A 17,286-nucleotide genomic window follows, 5' to 3' on the forward strand; every position below is an offset into this window, starting at 1 on the left:
CGGGAGCTCACTCTGTTACGCGGCACTAGGGATTCGAACCGCTGAACTGCCGACCTTTCGATCGACAAGCTCAGCGTCTTAGCCACTGAGCCACCGCGTCCCTATCTTCAGTATACATGATACATAAAAAATAAAACAAAAACACCCATCCTTCACATTCTATATAATTTAATTGTATTGAATCCCGATTTATTGTAAAGGTTAGGGTTTGCAGGAAACTCTAGGGCAGGGTGTTTTCCGAACTTGGCAACCTGACAGCCCTGTGGATGCCAACTCCCAGAATTCCCCAGCCAGCCACAACTGATGCTTTCAGATGTGTGGACTTCAATTCCCAGAAACCCCACCTCTGAAAGTTGCCAAGGTTGAGAAAACACCTGTTGTAGAAGGTTTATAGCTTAGATTATTTATAGGTAATAATGATAATTGCGATAGATAGGAGTCCAAAGATCACTCCACTCTTCTAGGCTATTCCCCCGCCTTCCAAATGTATTATTTATTTATATCTTGCCTTTTACTCTTTTTATAAATAAGGTGGCGAATGTATCGGACATGCTTACCTCCACTTGTTTTCCCACCAACAACAACCCCGTGAGAAGAGGGTTAGAAAGAGAGGAAGAAGAGAGGAATGGGGAAGAGAAGAGGAAGTAGAAAAGGGAAGGAGAGGAGGAATGAGGAAAATAGAAAGAGATAGAAGAAGGAAGAGGAAGAGGAAAGGTTGTGGTAAAATAAAGGAGAGGAAATGGTAAAAGTGCAGGCCCGAACAATTAACAAATGAAAGTAAAAAAGATAAGATGAATGAATAATGATTAATGATGGATAAGAGACTGTACATTTAAATATGTTGATGAAAAATAAGAGCCTTGGTAGTACAGTGGTCTAAGGCACCCTGTTATTAAGCTGGTTATTAAGACCAGCTGCCTGCAATTACTGCAGGTTCGAATCTCGCCAAGGCTCAAGGTTGACTCAGCCTTCCATCCTTTCTAAGGTAGGTAAATTGAGGACCCAGTTTGTGGGGGGCAATAAGCTGACTTTGTATAAATATACAAAAGGATGAAGGCTATTGCTTAGCGCATTGTAAGCCGCCCTGAGTCTCTGGAGAAGGGCGGCATATAAATCAAATTAAAAAATAAAATAAAATAAATAAAAATAAAAAAACTTTATATATAAATATTAAAAAAACAACAACCCTGTGAGGTTGTTGGGAAAAACCCTGAGAGAGAGAGGGACTGCCCCAAAGTTACCCAGCTGGCTTTCATGGTTAAGACAGAACTAGAATTCCCAATCTCCTGGGGATTGGCCCAAAGTCACCCACCAATTTTTCATGGCTAAGGCGGGACTTGAACTCACGATCTTCTGCTTTCTAGGCCGGCGCTATAACCGGTTCAGATATCGTATCATTATCATCACTAGTCCCACTAGTGAGGCCTGAAAATTAGCTGTGTGATTTGGATCCCTCTGTTAATGCAGCCTAGGATTGTATTGGCTTTTTTGGCAATACGGGCTCACATTTAAATGATTAAACAATGATTAAACATTTAAACAATTACTACCAACCTGCCTTCCATGGAGGACCTGTATACTGCAGGAGTCAAAAAGAGGGCTGGGAAAATATCTACAGACCCCTCGCATCCTGGACATCAACGGTTTCAACTCCTACCCTCAAAACGACGCTATAGAGCACCGCACACCAGAACAACTAGACACAAGGAGAGTTTTTTCCCCGAACGCCATCACTCTGCTCAACAAATAATTCCCTCAACGCTGTCAAACTATTCACTAAGTCTGCATTACTATTAATCTTCTCATCGGAACTAAGGAGAAATTTCCTGATAATGAGAACAATTAACCAGCGGAACAACTTGCCACCAGAAATTGAGGGTGCTCCATCACTGGAGGTTTTGAAGAAGAGCCCTTTGTCTGGAATGGGATAGGGTCTTGTGATCAAGTGGGGGGTTGGACTAGAAGACCTCCAAGGTCCCTTCCAACTCTGTCATTCTGTATTTTGGTTTTGCTCTCTGTCCTTCTCTCTCTCTCTAGGATAAAAGCTCTTCGGGCAGACTCCACCGTATTACCTGGCCGGGGATATAAAAGTCTTAAGAGCTTAAAAAGGTCAGCGTTGAACCTGATTTAATTGCTCTTCCAGGATCACATGCTACAGGTTAAGAGAGCCACTAAACTCAGACACCCGGGCACTGAGTTCACGCCCAACTGTCCATTACTGTACAGTTAGAGGAGAAAAAAAAATACACTGTTTTCTTTCTTTTTGCTGAAACTGGACAAAGTCTGAAAGCCTCAGCCCCAAACAAGTATTCCTTGTTTAGGGACTGCCTTTTTTTAAAAAAAAAATTTTTTTTTTTAAATTTGATTTATATGTCGCCCTTCTCCAGAGACTCAGGGCGGCTTACAATGCGTTAAGCAATAGCCTTCATACTTTTGTATATTTTATACAAAGTCAGCTTATTGCCCCCACAAACCGGGTTCTCATTTCACCTACCTTAGAAAGGATGGAAGGCTGAGTCAACCTTGAGCCTTGGCGAGATTCGAACCAGCAGAAATTGCAGGCAGCTGTGTTAATGACAGGGTGCACTAAACCCCTGTACTATCAAGGCCTTAATTCACAGCTATAGACAGTCCTCAACTTACAACCATAACTGAGCCCAGAATTACAGGCATAAGTCACCCCGGTGATTAAGCTGATTGTCATGTGATTGTCCAGATTTTATGATTATGATTATGATTATTATTTTTTGCAGCAGTGGCAATCATTAACTGAAATCCTTGGCCACGATGAGCAATTTAAAGAGCGGCAAAAGTGCTGTCGAAGTGCTGCCAGCTGCCTGCAATTACTGCAAGTTCAAATCTCACCAGGCTCAAGGTTGACTCAGCCTTCCATCCTTTCGAGGTAGGTAAATTGAGGACCCGGATTGTGGGGGCAATAAGCTGACTTTGTGTACAAAAGAACAGCGCTTAGGGGGCCCCGAAAGCCCTACTAAGCAGGTATGTACAAAAATATGAAGGCTATTGCTTAACACATTGTATTTATAAGCCGCCCTGAGTCTCCGGAGAAGGGCGGCATATAAATCGAACCAATAAATAAATAAAATAATTTTTTTTTTGATGGACATGGGAAGAAAACATGGCCGAAAACATTATGAATTGTGGTCATGTGACCATGGGATGCTGCATAGGGTGGTTTTCTTGGCTGTGGGGTTGACTTCTTTGGGGAAGATTTTTTTGTTTCAACAACCCACTCTAGGTTATTAGCTATGGGATCTCCAGTTGGTCTCCCATCCAAGACTTAAAGACAAATAGAAGAGAATGTTGGTAGCTCAGGGTTGAACGGTGGGGTCCTTGGTGCTCTCTGAGATTGGTGGAATTTTTGCAGACGTTTCATTACCTAACTAGTTAACATTATCAGTGCTAGAAAGAAGGGGCCTTTTTGGTGCCTGGGGAAGAAAACGCGTGACTCCGTGGTCAGGAAAAATGCTGCCCAGGAAAAAAATGTTTTTTGAAGCCACATTTGTTTTTTTAAACCAAATGCAAAAACGGACCCCAGGATGAGTTTCAGGATGAAATTCCATGTCTAGAAATGGTGTTGCTTCCACTTTTTAAAAATCAAGCCTTTTTGGTGCCTGGGGAAGAAAACGCGTGACTCCGCGGTCAGGAAAAATGCTGCCCAGGAAAAAAAATGTTTTTTGAAGCCACATTTGTTTTTTTAAACCAAATGCAAAAACTGACCCCAGGATGTGTTTCGAGATAGGATAGGATAGGGTAGGGTAGGGTAGCGTAGGGTAGGGTAGGGTAGGGTAGGGTAGGGTAGGATAGGATAGGATAGGATAGGATAGGATAGGATAGGATAGGACATGGAATTTCATCCTGAAACTCATCCTGGGGTCCGTTTCTGCATTTGTTTTAAAAAAACAAATGTGGCTTCAAAAAACATTTTTTTTTTCCTGGGCAGCATTTTTCCTGACCGCGGAGTCACGCGTTTTCTACACCTGGCACCAAAAAGGCTTGATTTTTAAAAAGTGGAGGCAACACCATTTTTAGACATGGCATTTCATCCTGACACTCAACCTGGGGTCCGTTTTTACATTTCGTTTAAAAAAACAAATGTGGCTTCAAAAAACATTTTTTTCCTGGCAGCAAAAACACTCGATTTTTAAAAAAAACAAATAATAACATTTTTAAGCATGGAATTCCACCCCGAATCACATTCTAGCATCCGTTGTTACATTTGAGTCAAAAAAATTTTTTTGCTCCTGGGCAGCTTTTTTTCTGACCGCGGCATCACGCGTTTTCTTCTTCTGGGAGCAAAAACACTCGATTTTTAAAAACAGCTAATAATAACATTTTTAAGCATGGAATTCCACCCCGAACCACATTCTAGCATCCGTTGTTACATTTGAGTCAAAAAAATATTTTTGGTCCTGGGCAGCTTTTTTTCTGACCGCGGCATCACGCGTTTTCTTCTTCTGGGAGCAAAAACACTCGATTTTTAAAAACAGCTAATAATAACATTTTTAAGCATGGAATTATACCCTGAACCACATTCTAGCATCCGTTGTTACATTTGAGTCAAAAAAATTTTTTTGCTCCTGGGCAGCTTTTTTTCTGACCGCGGCATCACGCGTTTTCTTCTTCTGCGAGCAAAAACACTCGATTTTTAAAAACAGCTAATTATAACATTTTTAAGCATGGAATTCCACCCCGAATCACATTCTAGCATCCGTTGTTACATTTGAGTCAAAAAAAAATTTGTGGTCCTGGGCAGCTTTTTTTCTGACCGCGGCATCACGCGTTTTCTTCTTCTGGGAGCAAAAACACTCGATTTTTAAAAACAGCTAAGAATAACATTTTTAAGCATGGAATTCCACCCCGAATCACATTCTAGCATCCGTTGTTACATTTGAATCAAAAAAAAATTTTTGGTCCTGGGCAGCTTTTTTTCTGACCGCGGCATCACGCGTTTTCTTCTTCTGGGAGCAAAAACACTCGATTTTTAAAAACAGCTAATAATAACATTTTTAAGCATGGAATTCCAACCCGAATCACATTCTAGCATCCGCTGTTACATTTGAGTCAAAAAAATATTTTTGGTCCTGGGCAGCTTTTTTTCTGACCGCGGCATCACGCGTTTTCTTCTTCTGGGAGCAAAAACACTTGATTTTTAAAAACAGCTAATAATAACATTTTTAAGCATGGAATTCCACCCCGAATCACATTCTAGCATCCGTTGTTACATTTGAGTCAAAAAATTATTTTTTGCTCCTGGGCAGCTATTTTTCTGACCGCGGCATCACGCGTTTTCTTCTTCTGGGAGCAAAAACACTCGATTTTTAAAAACAGCTAATAATAACATTTTTAAGCATGGAATTCCACCCCGAATCACATTCTAGCATCCGTTGTTACATTTGAGTCAAAAAAATATTTTTGGTCCTGGGCAGCTTTTTTTCTGACCGCGGCATCACGCGTTTTCTTCTTCTGGGAGCAAAAACACTCGATTTTTGAAAACAGCTAATAATAACATTTTTAAGCATGGAATTCCACCCCGAATCACATTCTGGCATCCGTTGTTACATTTGGGTCAAAAAAATATTTTTGGTCCTGGGCCGCTTTTTTTCTGACCGCGGCATCACGCGTTTTCTTCTTCTGGGAGCAAAAACACTCGATTTTTGAAAACAGCTAATAATAACATTTTTAAGCATGGAATTCCACCCCGAATCACATTCTAGCATCCGTTGTTACATTTGAGTCAAAAAAATATTTTCGGTCCTGGGCCGCTTTTTTTCTGACCGCGGCATCACGCGTTTTCTTCTTCTGGGAGCAAAAACACTCGATTTTTGAAAACAGCTAATAATAACATTTTTAAGCATGGAATTCCACCCCGAATCACATTCTAGCATCCGTTGTTACATTTGAGTCAAAAAAATATTTTTGGTCCTGGGCCGCTTTTTTTCTGACCGCGGCATCACGCGTTTTCTTCTTCTGGGAGCAAAAACACTCGATTTTTGAAAACAGCTAATAATAACATTTTTAAGCATGGAATTCCACCCCGAATCACATTCTGGCATCCGTTGTTACATTTGAGTCAAAAAATTATTTTTTGCTCCTGGGCAGCTATTTTTCTGACCGCGGCATCACGCGTTTTCTTCTTCTGGGAGCAAAAACACTCGATTTTTAAAAACAGCTAATAATAACATTTTTAAGCATGGAATTCCACCCCGAATCACATTCTAGCATCCGTTGTTACATTTGAGTCAAAAAAATATTTTTGGTCCTGGGCAGCTTTTTTTCTGACCGCGGCATCACGCGTTTTCTTCTTCTGGGAGCAAAAACACTCGATTTTTAAAAACAGCTAATAATAACATTTTTAAGCATGGAATTCCACCCCGAATCACATTCTAGCATCCGTTGTTACACTTGAGTCAAAAAAATATTTTTTGCTCCTAGGCAGATTTTTTTCTGACCGCGGCATCACGCGTTTTCTTCTTCTGGGAGCAAAAACACTCGATTTTTAAAAACAGCTAATAATAACATTTTTAAGCATGGAATTCCACCCCGAATCACATTCTAGCATCCGTTGTTACATTTGAGTCAAAAAAATATTTTTGGTCCTGGGCCGCTTTTTTTCTGACCGCGGCATCACGCGTTTTCTTCTTCTGGGAGCAAAAACACTCGATTTTTAAAAACAGCTAATAATAACATTTTTAAGCATGGAATTCCAACCCGAATCACATTCTAGCATCCGCTGTTACATTTGAGTCAAAAAAATATTTTTGGTCCTGGGCAGCTTTTTTTCTGACCGCGGCATCACGCGTTTTCTTCTTCTGGGAGCAAAAACACTTGATTTTTAAAAACAGCTAATAATAACATTTTTAAGCATGGAATTCCACCCCGAATCACATTCTAGCATCCGTTGTTACATTTGAGTCAAAAAATTATTTTTTGCTCCTGGGCAGCTATTTTTCTGACCGCGGCATCACGCGTTTTCTTCTTCTGGGAGCAAAAACACTCGATTTTTAAAAACAGCTAATAATAACATTTTTAAGCATGGAATTCCACCCCGAATCACATTCTAGCATCCGTTGTTACATTTGAGTCAAAAAAATATTTTTGGTCCTGGGCAGCTTTTTTTCTGACCGCGGCATCACGCGTTTTCTTCTGGGAGCAAAAACACTCGATTTTTGAAAACAGCTAATAATAACATTTTTAAGCATGGAATTCCACCCCGAATCACATTCTGGCATCCGTTGTTACATTTGGGTCAAAAAAATATTTTTGGTCCTGGGCCGCTTTTTTTCTGACCGCGGCATCACGCGTTTTCTTCTTCTGGGAGCAAAAACACTCGATTTTTGAAAACAGCTAATAATAACATTTTTAAGCATGGAATTCCACCCCGAATCACATTCTAGCATCCGTTGTTACATTTGAGTCAAAAAAATATTTTCGGTCCTGGGCCGCTTTTTTTCTGACCGCGGCATCACGCGTTTTCTTCTTCTGGGAGCAAAAACACTCGATTTTTGAAAACAGCTAATAATAACATTTTTAAGCATGGAATTCCACCCCGAATCACATTCTGGCATCCGTTGTTACATTTGAGTCAAAAAATTATTTTTTGCTCCTGGGCAGCTATTTTTCTGACCGCGGCATCACGCGTTTTCTTCTTCTGGGAGCAAAAACACTCGATTTTTAAAAACAGCTAATAATAACATTTTTAAGCATGGAATTCCACCCCGAATCACATTCTAGCATCCGTTGTTACATTTGAGTCAAAAAAATATTTTTGGTCCTGGGCAGCTTTTTTTCTGACCGCGGCATCACGCGTTTTCTTCTTCTGGGAGCAAAAACACTCGATTTTTAAAAACAGCTAATAATAACATTTTTAAGCATGGAATTCCAACCCGAATCACATTCTAGCATCCGCTGTTACATTTGAGTCAAAAAAATATTTTTGGTCCTGGGCAGCTTTTTTTCTGACCGCGGCATCACGCGTTTTCTTCTTCTGGGAGCAAAAACACTTGATTTTTAAAAACAGCTAATAATAACATTTTTAAGCATGGAATTCCACCCCGAATCACATTCTAGCATCCGTTGTTACATTTGAGTCAAAAAATTATTTTTTGCTCCTGGGCAGCTATTTTTCTGACCGCGGCATCACGCGTTTTCTTCTTCTGGGAGCAAAAACACTCGATTTTTAAAAACAGCTAATAATAACATTTTTAAGCATGGAATTCCACCCCGAATCACATTCTAGCATCCGTTGTTACATTTGAGTCAAAAAAATATTTTTGGTCCTGGGCAGCTTTTTTTCTGACCGCGGCATCACGCGTTTTCTTCTTCTGGGAGCAAAAACACTCGATTTTTGAAAACGGCTAATAATAACATTTTTAAGCATGGAATTCCACCCCGAATCACATTCTGGCATCCGTTGTTACATTTGGGTCAAAAAAATATTTTTGGTCCTGGGCCGCTTTTTTTCTGACCGCGGCATCACGCGTTTTCTTCTTCTGGGAGCAAAAACACTCGATTTTTGAAAACAGCTAATAATAACATTTTTAAGCATGGAATTCCACCCCGAATCACATTCTAGCATCCGTTGTTACATTTGAGTCAAAAAAATATTTTCGGTCCTGGGCCGCTTTTTTTCTGACCGCGGCATCACGCGTTTTCTTCTTCTGGGAGCAAAAACACTCGATTTTTGAAAACAGCTAATAATAACATTTTTAAGCATGGAATTCCACCCCGAATCACATTCTGGCATCCGTTGTTACATTTGAGTCAAAAAAATATTTTTGGTCCTGGGCCGCTTTTTTTCTGACCGCGGCATCACGCGTTTTCTTCTTCTGGGAGCAAAAACACTCGATTTTTGAAAACAGCTAATAATAACATTTTTAAGCATGGAATTCCACCCCGAATCACATTCTGGCATCCGTTGTTACATTTGAGTCAAAAAAATATTTTTGGTCCTGGGCCGCTTTTTTTCTGACCGCGGCATCACGCGTTTTCTTCTTCTGGGAGCAAAAACACTCGATTTTTGAAAACAGCTAATAATAACATTTTTAAGCATGGAATTCCACCCCGAATCACATTCTGGCATCCGTTGTTACATTTGAGTCAAAAAAATATTTTTGGTCCTGGGCCGCTTTTTTTCTGACCGCGGCATCACGCGTTTTCTTCTTCTGGGAGCAAAAACACTCGATTTTTGAAAACAGCTAATAATAACATTTTTAAGCATGGAATTCCACCCCGAATCACATTCTGGCATCCGTTGTTACATTTGAGTCAAAAAAATATTTTCGGTCCTGGGCCGCTTTTTTTCTGACCGCGGCATCACGCGTTTTCTTCTTCTGGGAGCAAAAACACTCGATTTTTAAAAACAGCTAATAATAACATTTTTAAGCATGGAATTCCACCCCGAATCACATTCTAGCATCCGTTGTTACATTTGAGTCAAAAAAATATTTTTGGTCATGGGCAGATTTTTTTTCTGACCGCGGCATCACGCGTTTTCTTCTTCTGGGAGCAAAAACACTCGATTTTTAAAAACAGCTAATAATAACATTTTTAAGAATGGAATTCCACCCCGAATCACATTCTAGCATCCGTTGTTACATTTGAGTCAAAAAAATATTTTTTGCTCCTGGACAGATTTTTTTCTGACCGCGGCATCACGCGTTTTCTTCTTCTGGGAGCAAAAACACTCGATTTTTAAAAACAGCTAATAATAACATTTTTAAGCATGGAATTCCACCCCGAATCACATTCTAGCATCCGTTGTTACATTTGAGTCAAAAAAATATTTTTGGTCCTGGGCCGCTTTTTTTCTCACCGCGGCATCACGCGTTTTCTTCTTCTGGGAGCAAAAACACTCGATTTTTAAAAACAGCTAATAATAACATTTTTAAGCATGGAATTCCACCCCGAATCACATTCTAGCATCCGTTGTTACATTTGAGTCAAAAAAATATTTTTGGTCCTGGGCCGCTTTTTTTCTGACCGCGGCATCACGCGTTTTCTTCTTCTGGGAGCAAAAACACTCGATTTTTAAAAACAGCTAATAATAACATTTTTAAGCATGGAATTCCACCCCGAATCACATTCTAGCATCCGTTGTTACATTTGAGTCAAAAAAATATTTTTGGTCCTGGGCCGCTTTTTTTCTGACCGCGGCATCACGCGTTTTCTTCTTCTGGGAGCAAAAACACTCGATTTTTAAAAACAGCTAATAATAACATTTTTAAGCATGGAATTCCCCCCCAATCACATTCTAGCATCCGTTGTTATATTTGAGTCAAAAAAATATTTTTTGGTCCTGGGCAGCTTTTTTTCTGACCGCGGTTACATTTGAGTCAAAAAAATATTTTTGGTCCTGGGCCGCTTTTTTTCTGACCGCGGCATCACGCGTTTTCTTCTTCTGGGAGCAAAAACACTCGATTTTTAAAAACAGCTAATAATAACATTTTTAAGCATGGAATTCCACCCCGAATCACATTCTAGCATCCGTTGTTACATTTGAGTCAAAAAAATGTTTTGTGCTCCTGGGCAGATTTTTTTCTGACCGCGGCATCACGCGTTTTCTTCTTCTGGGAGCAAAAACACTCGATTTTTAAAAACAGCTAATAATAACATTTTTAAGCATGGAATTCCACCCCGAATCACATTCTAGCATCCGTTGTTACATTTGAGTCAAAAAAATATTTTTGGTCCTGGGCCGCTTTTTTTCTGACCGCGGCATCACACGTTTTCTTCTTCTGGGAGCAAAAACACTCGATTTTTAAAAACAGCTAATAATAACATTTTTAAGCATGGAATTCCACCCCGAATCACATTCTAGCATCCGTTGTTACATTTGAGTCAAAAAAATATTTTTGGTCCTGGGCAGCTTTTTTTCTGACCGCGGCATCACGCGTTTTCTTCTTCTGGGAGCAAAAACACTCGATTTTTAAAAACAGCTTATAATAACATTTTTAAGCATGGAATTCCACCCCAAATCACATTCTAGCATCCGTTGTTACATTTGAGTCAAAAAAATTTTTTTTGCTCCAGGGCCGCTTTTTTTCTGACCGCGGCATCACGCGTTTTCTTCTTCTGGGAGAAAAAACACTCGATTTTTAAAAACAGCTAATAATAACATTTTTAAGAATGGAATTCCACCCCGAATCACATTCTAGCATCCGTTGTTACATTTGAGTCAAAAAAATATTTTTGGTCCTGGGCCGCTTTTTTTCTGACCGCGGCATCACGCGTTTTCTTCTTCTGGGAGCAAAAACACTCGATTTTTAAAAACAGCTAATAATAACATTTTTAAGCATGGAATTCCAACCCGAATCATATTCTAACATCCGTTGTTACATTTGAGTCAAAAAAAAATTTTCGTTCCTGGGCCGCGTTTTTTCTGACCGCGGCATCACGCGTTTTCTTCTTCTGGGAGCAAAAACACTCGATTTTTAAAAACAGCTTATAATATCATTTTTAAGCATGGAATTCCACCCCAAATCACATTCTAGCATCCGTTGTTACATTTGAGTCAAAAAAATTTTTTTTGCTCCTGGGCCGCTTTTTTTCTGACCGCGGCATCACGCGTTTTCTTCTTCTGGGAGCAAAAACACTCGATTTTTAAAAACAGCTAATAATAACATTTTTAAGCGTGGAATTCCACCCCGAATCACATTCTAGCATCCGTTGTTACATTTGAGTCAAAAAAATATTTTTGGTCCTGGGCCGCTTTTTTTCTGACCGCGGCATCACGCGTTTTCTTCTTCTGGGAGCAAAAACACTCGATTTTTAAAAACAGCTAATAATAACATTTTTAAGCATGGAATTCCACCCCGAATCACATTCTAGCATCCGTTGTTACATTTGAGTCAAAAAAATATTTTTGGTCCTGGGCCGCTTTTTTTCTGACCGCGGCATCACGCGTTTTCTTCTTCTGGGAGCAAAAACACTCGATTTTTAAAAACAGCTAATAATAACATTTTTAAGCATGGAATTCCACCCCGAATCACATTCTAGCATCCGTTGTTACATTTGAGTCAAAAAAATATTTTTGGTCCTGGGCCGCTTTTTTTCTGACCGCGGCATCACGCGTTTTCTTCTTCTGGGAGCAAAAACACTCGATTTTTAAAAACAGCTAATAATAACATTTTTAAGCATGGAATTCCACCCCGAATCACATTCTAGCATCCGTTGTTACATTTGAGTCAAAAAAATATTTTTGGTCCTGGGCCGCTTTTTTTCTGACCGCGGCATCACGCGTTTTCTTCTTCTGGGAGCAAAAACACTCGATTTTTAAAAACAGCTAATAATAACATTTTTAAGCATGGAATTCCAGCCCGAATCACATTCTATAATCCGTTGTTACTTTTGAGTCAAAAAAATATTTTTGGTCCTGGGCCGCTTTTTTTCTGACCGCGGCATCACGCGTTTTCTTCTTCTGGGAGCAAAAACACTCGATTTTTAAAAACAGCTAATAATAACATTTTTAAGCATGGAATTCCACCCCGAATCACATTCTAGCATCCGTTGTTACATCTGAGTCAAAAAAATTTTTTTTTGCTCCTGGGCAGATTTTTTTCTGACCGCGGCATCACGCGTTTTCTTCTTCTGGGAGCAAAAACACTCGATTTTTAAAAACAGCTAATAATAACATTTTCAAGCATGGAATTCCACCCCGAATCACATTCTAGCATCCGTTGCTACATTTGAGTCAAAAAAATATTTTTGGTCCTGGGCCGCTTTTTTTCTGACCGCGGCATCACGCGTTTTCTTCTTCTGGGAGCAAAAACACTCGATTTTTAAAAACAGCTAATAATAACATTTTTAAGCATGGAATTCCACCCCGAATCAGATTCTAGCATCCGTTGTTACATTTGAGTCAAAAAAATATTTTTGGTCCTGGGCAGATTTTTTTCTGACCGCGGCATCACACGTTTTCTTCTTCTGGGAGCAAAAACACTCGATTTTTAAAAACAGCTAATAATAACATTTTTAAGCATGGAATTCCACCCCAAATCACATTCTAGAATCCGTTGTTACATTTGAGTCAAAAAAATTTTTTTTGCTCCTGGGCAGATTTTTTTCTGACCGCGGCATCACGCGTTTTCTTCTTCTGGGAGCAAAAACACTCGATTTTTAAAAACAGCTAATAATAACATTTTTAAGCATGGAATTCCACCCCGAATCACATTCTAGCATCCGTTGTTACATTTGAGTCAAAAAAATATTTTTGGTCCTGGGCCGCTTTTTTTCTGACCGCGGCATCACGCGTTTTCTTCTTCTGGGAGCAAAAACACTCGATTTTTAAAAACAGCTAATAATAACATTTTTAAGCATGGAATTCCACCCCGAATCACATTCTAGCATCCGTTGTTACATTTGAGTCAAAAAAATATTTTTGGTCCTGGGCAGATTTTTTTTCTGACCGCGGCATCACACGTTTTCTTCTTCTGGGAGCAAAAACACTCGATTTTTAAAAACAGCTAATAATAACATTTTTAAGCATGGAATTCCACCCCGAATCACATTCTAGCATCCGTTGTTACATTTGAGTCAAAAAAATATTTTTGGTCCTGGGCCGCTTTTTTTCTGACCGCGGCATCACGCGTTTTCTTCTTCTGGGAGCAAAAACACTCGATTTTTAAAAACAGCTAATAATAACATTTTTAAGCATGGAATTCCAACCCGAATCACATTCTAGCATCCGTTGTTACATTTGAGTCAAAAAAATTTTTTCATTCCTGGGCAGCGTTTTTTCTGACCGCGGCATCACGCGTTTTCTTCTTCTGGGAACAAAAACACTCGATTTTTAAAAACAGCTAATAATAACATTTTCAAGCATGGAATTCCACCCCGAATCACATTCTAGCATCCGTTGTTACATTTGAGTCAAAAAAATATTTTTGGTCCTGGGCAGATTTTTTTTCTGACCGCGGCATCACGCGTTTTCTTCTTCTGGGAGCAAAAACACTCGATTTTTAAAAACAGCTAATAATAACATTTTCAAGCATGGAATTCCACCCCGAATCACATTCTAGCATCCGTTGTTACATTTGAGTCAAAAAAATATTTTTGGTCCTGGGCAGCTTTTTTTCTGACCGCGGCATCACGCGTTTTCTTCTTCTGGAAGCAAAAACACTCGATTTTTAAAAACAGCTAATAATAACATTTTTAAGCATGGAATTCCACCCCGAATCACATTCTAGCATCCGTTGTTACATTTCAGTCAAAAAAATATTTTTGGTCCTGGGCCGCTTTTTTTCTGACCGCGGCATCACGCGTTTTCTTCTTCTGGGAGCAAAAACACTCGATTTTTAAAAACAGCTAATAATAACATTTTTAAGCATGGAATTCCACCCCGAATCACATTCTAGCATCCGTTGTTACATTTCAGTCAAAAAAATATTTTTGGTCCTGGGCCGCTTTTTTTCTGACCGCGGCATCACGCGTTTTCTTCTTCTGGGAGCAAAAACACTCGATTTTTAAAAACAGCTAATAATAACATTTTCAAGCATGGAATTCCACCCCGAATCACATTCTAGCATCCGTTGTTACATTTGAGTCAAAAAAATATTTTTGGTCCTGGGCAGATTTTTTTTCTGACCGCGGCATCACGCGTTTTCTTCTTCTGGGAGCAAAAACACTCGATTTTTAAAAACAGCTAATAATAACATTTTTAAGCATGGAATTCCACCCCGAATCACATTCTAGCATCCGTTGTTACATTTGAGTCAAAAAAATATTTTTGGTCCTGGGCAGCTTTTTTTCTGACCGCGGCATCACGCGTTTTCTTCTTCTGGAAGCAAAAACACTCGATTTTTAAAAACAGCTAATAATAACATTTTTAAGCATGGAATTCCACCCCGAATCACATTCTAGCATCCGTTGTTACATTTGAGTCAAAAAAATATTTTTGGTCCTGGGCCGCTTTTTTTCTGACCGCGGCATCACGCGTTTTCTTCTTCTGGGAGCAAAAACACTCGATTTTTAAAAACAGCTAATAATAACATTTTTAAGCATGGAATTCCAACCCGAATCATATTCTAACATCCGTTGTTACATTTGAGTCAAAAAAAAATTTTCGTTCCTGGGCCGCGTTTTTTCTGACCGCGGCATCACGCGTTTTCTTCTTCTGGGAGCAAAAACACTCGATTTTTAAAAACAGCTTATAATATCATTTTTAAGCATGGAATTCCACCCCAAATCACATTCTAGCATCCGTTGTTACATTTGAGTCAAAAAAATTTTTTTTGCTCCTGGGCCGCTTTTTTTCTGACCGCGGCATCACGCGTTTTCTTCTTCTGGGAGCAAAAACACTCGATTTTTAAAAACAGCTAATAATAACATTTTTAAGCATGGAATTCCACCCCGAATCACATTCTAGCATCCGTTGTTACATTTGAGTCAAAAAAATATTTTTGGTCCTGGGCCGCTTTTTTTCTGACCGCGGCATCACGCGTTTTCTTCTTCTGGGAGCAAAAACACTCGATTTTTAAAAACAGCTAATAATAACATTTTTAAGCATGGAATTCCAACCCGAATCACATTCTAGCATCCGTTGTTACATTTGAGTCAAAAAAATTTTTTCATTCCTGGGCAGCGTTTTTTCTGACCGCGGCATCACGCGTTTTCTTCTTCTGGGAACAAAAACACTCGATTTTTAAAAACAGCTAATAATAACATTTTCAAGCATGGAATTCCACCCCGAATCACATTCTAGCATCCGTTGTTACATTTGAGTCAAAAAAATATTTTTGGTCCTGGGCAGATTTTTTTTCTGACCGCGGCATCACGCGTTTTCTTCTTCTGGGAGCAAAAACACTCGATTTTTAAAAACAGCTAATAATAACATTTTCAAGCATGGAATTCCACCCCGAATCACATTCTAGCATCCGTTGTTACATTTGAGTCAAAAAAATATTTTTGGTCCTGGGCAGCTTTTTTTCTGACCGCGGCATCACGCGTTTTCTTCTTCTGGAAGCAAAAACACTCGATTTTTAAAAACAGCTAATAATAACATTTTTAAGCATGGAATTCCACCCCGAATCACATTCTAGCATCCGTTGTTACATTTCAGTCAAAAAAATATTTTTGGTCCTGGGCCGCTTTTTTTCTGACCGCGGCATCACGCGTTTTCTTCTTCTGGGAGCAAAAACACTCGATTTTTAAAAACAGCTAATAATAACATTTTTAAGCATGGAATTCCACCCCGAATCACATTCTAGCATCCGTTGTTACATTTCAGTCAAAAAAATATTTTTGGTCCTGGGCCGCTTTTTTTCTGACCGCGGCATCACGCGTTTTCTTCTTCTGGGAGCAAAAACACTCGATTTTTAAAAACAGCTAATAATAACATTTTCAAGCATGGAATTCCACCCCGAATCACATTCTAGCATCCGTTGTTACATTTGAGTCAAAAAAATATTTTTGGTCCTGGGCAGATTTTTTTTCTGACCGCGGCATCACGCGTTTTCTTCTTCTGGGAGCAAAAACACTCGATTTTTAAAAACAGCTAATAATAACATTTTTAAGCATGGAATTCCACCCCGAATCACATTCTAGCATCCGTTGTTACATTTGAGTCAAAAAAATATTTTTGGTCCTGGGCAGCTTTTTTTCTGACCGCGGCATCACGCGTTTTCTTCTTCTGGAAGCAAAAACACTCGATTTTTAAAAACAGCTAATAATAACATTTTTAAGCATGGAATTCCACCCCGAATCACATTCTAGCATCCGTTGTTACATTTGAGTCAAAAAAATATTTTTGGTCCTGGGCCGCTTTTTTTCTGACCGCGGCATCACGCGTTTTCTTCTTCTGGGAGCAAAAACACTCGATTTTTAAAAACAGCTAATAATAACATTTTTAAGCATGGAATTCCAACCCGAATCATATTCTAACATCCGTTGTTACATTTGAGTCAAAAAAATATTTTCGTTCCTGGGCCGCGTTTTTTCTGACCGCGGCATCACGCGTTTTCTTCTTCTGGGAGCAAAAACACTCGATTTTTAAAAACAGCTTATAATATCATTTTTAAGCATGGAATTCCACCCCAAATCACATTCTAGCATCCGTTGTTACATTTGAGTCAAAAAAATTTTTTTTGCTCCTGGGCCGCTTTTTTTCTGACCGCGGCATCACGCGTTTTCTTCTTCTGGGAGCAAAAACACTCGATTTTTAAAAACAGCTAATAATAACATTTTTAAGCATGGAATTCCACCCCGAATCACATTCTAGCATCCGTTGTTACATTTGAGTCAAAAAAATATTTTTGGTCCTGGGCCGCTTTT

This window comes from Pantherophis guttatus, chromosome 17 (assembly GCF_059756535.1).
Source record: "Pantherophis guttatus breed Tessera chromosome 17, ASM5975653v1, whole genome shotgun sequence".
In the NCBI taxonomy this organism is placed as follows: Eukaryota; Metazoa; Chordata; class Lepidosauria; order Squamata; family Colubridae; genus Pantherophis; species Pantherophis guttatus.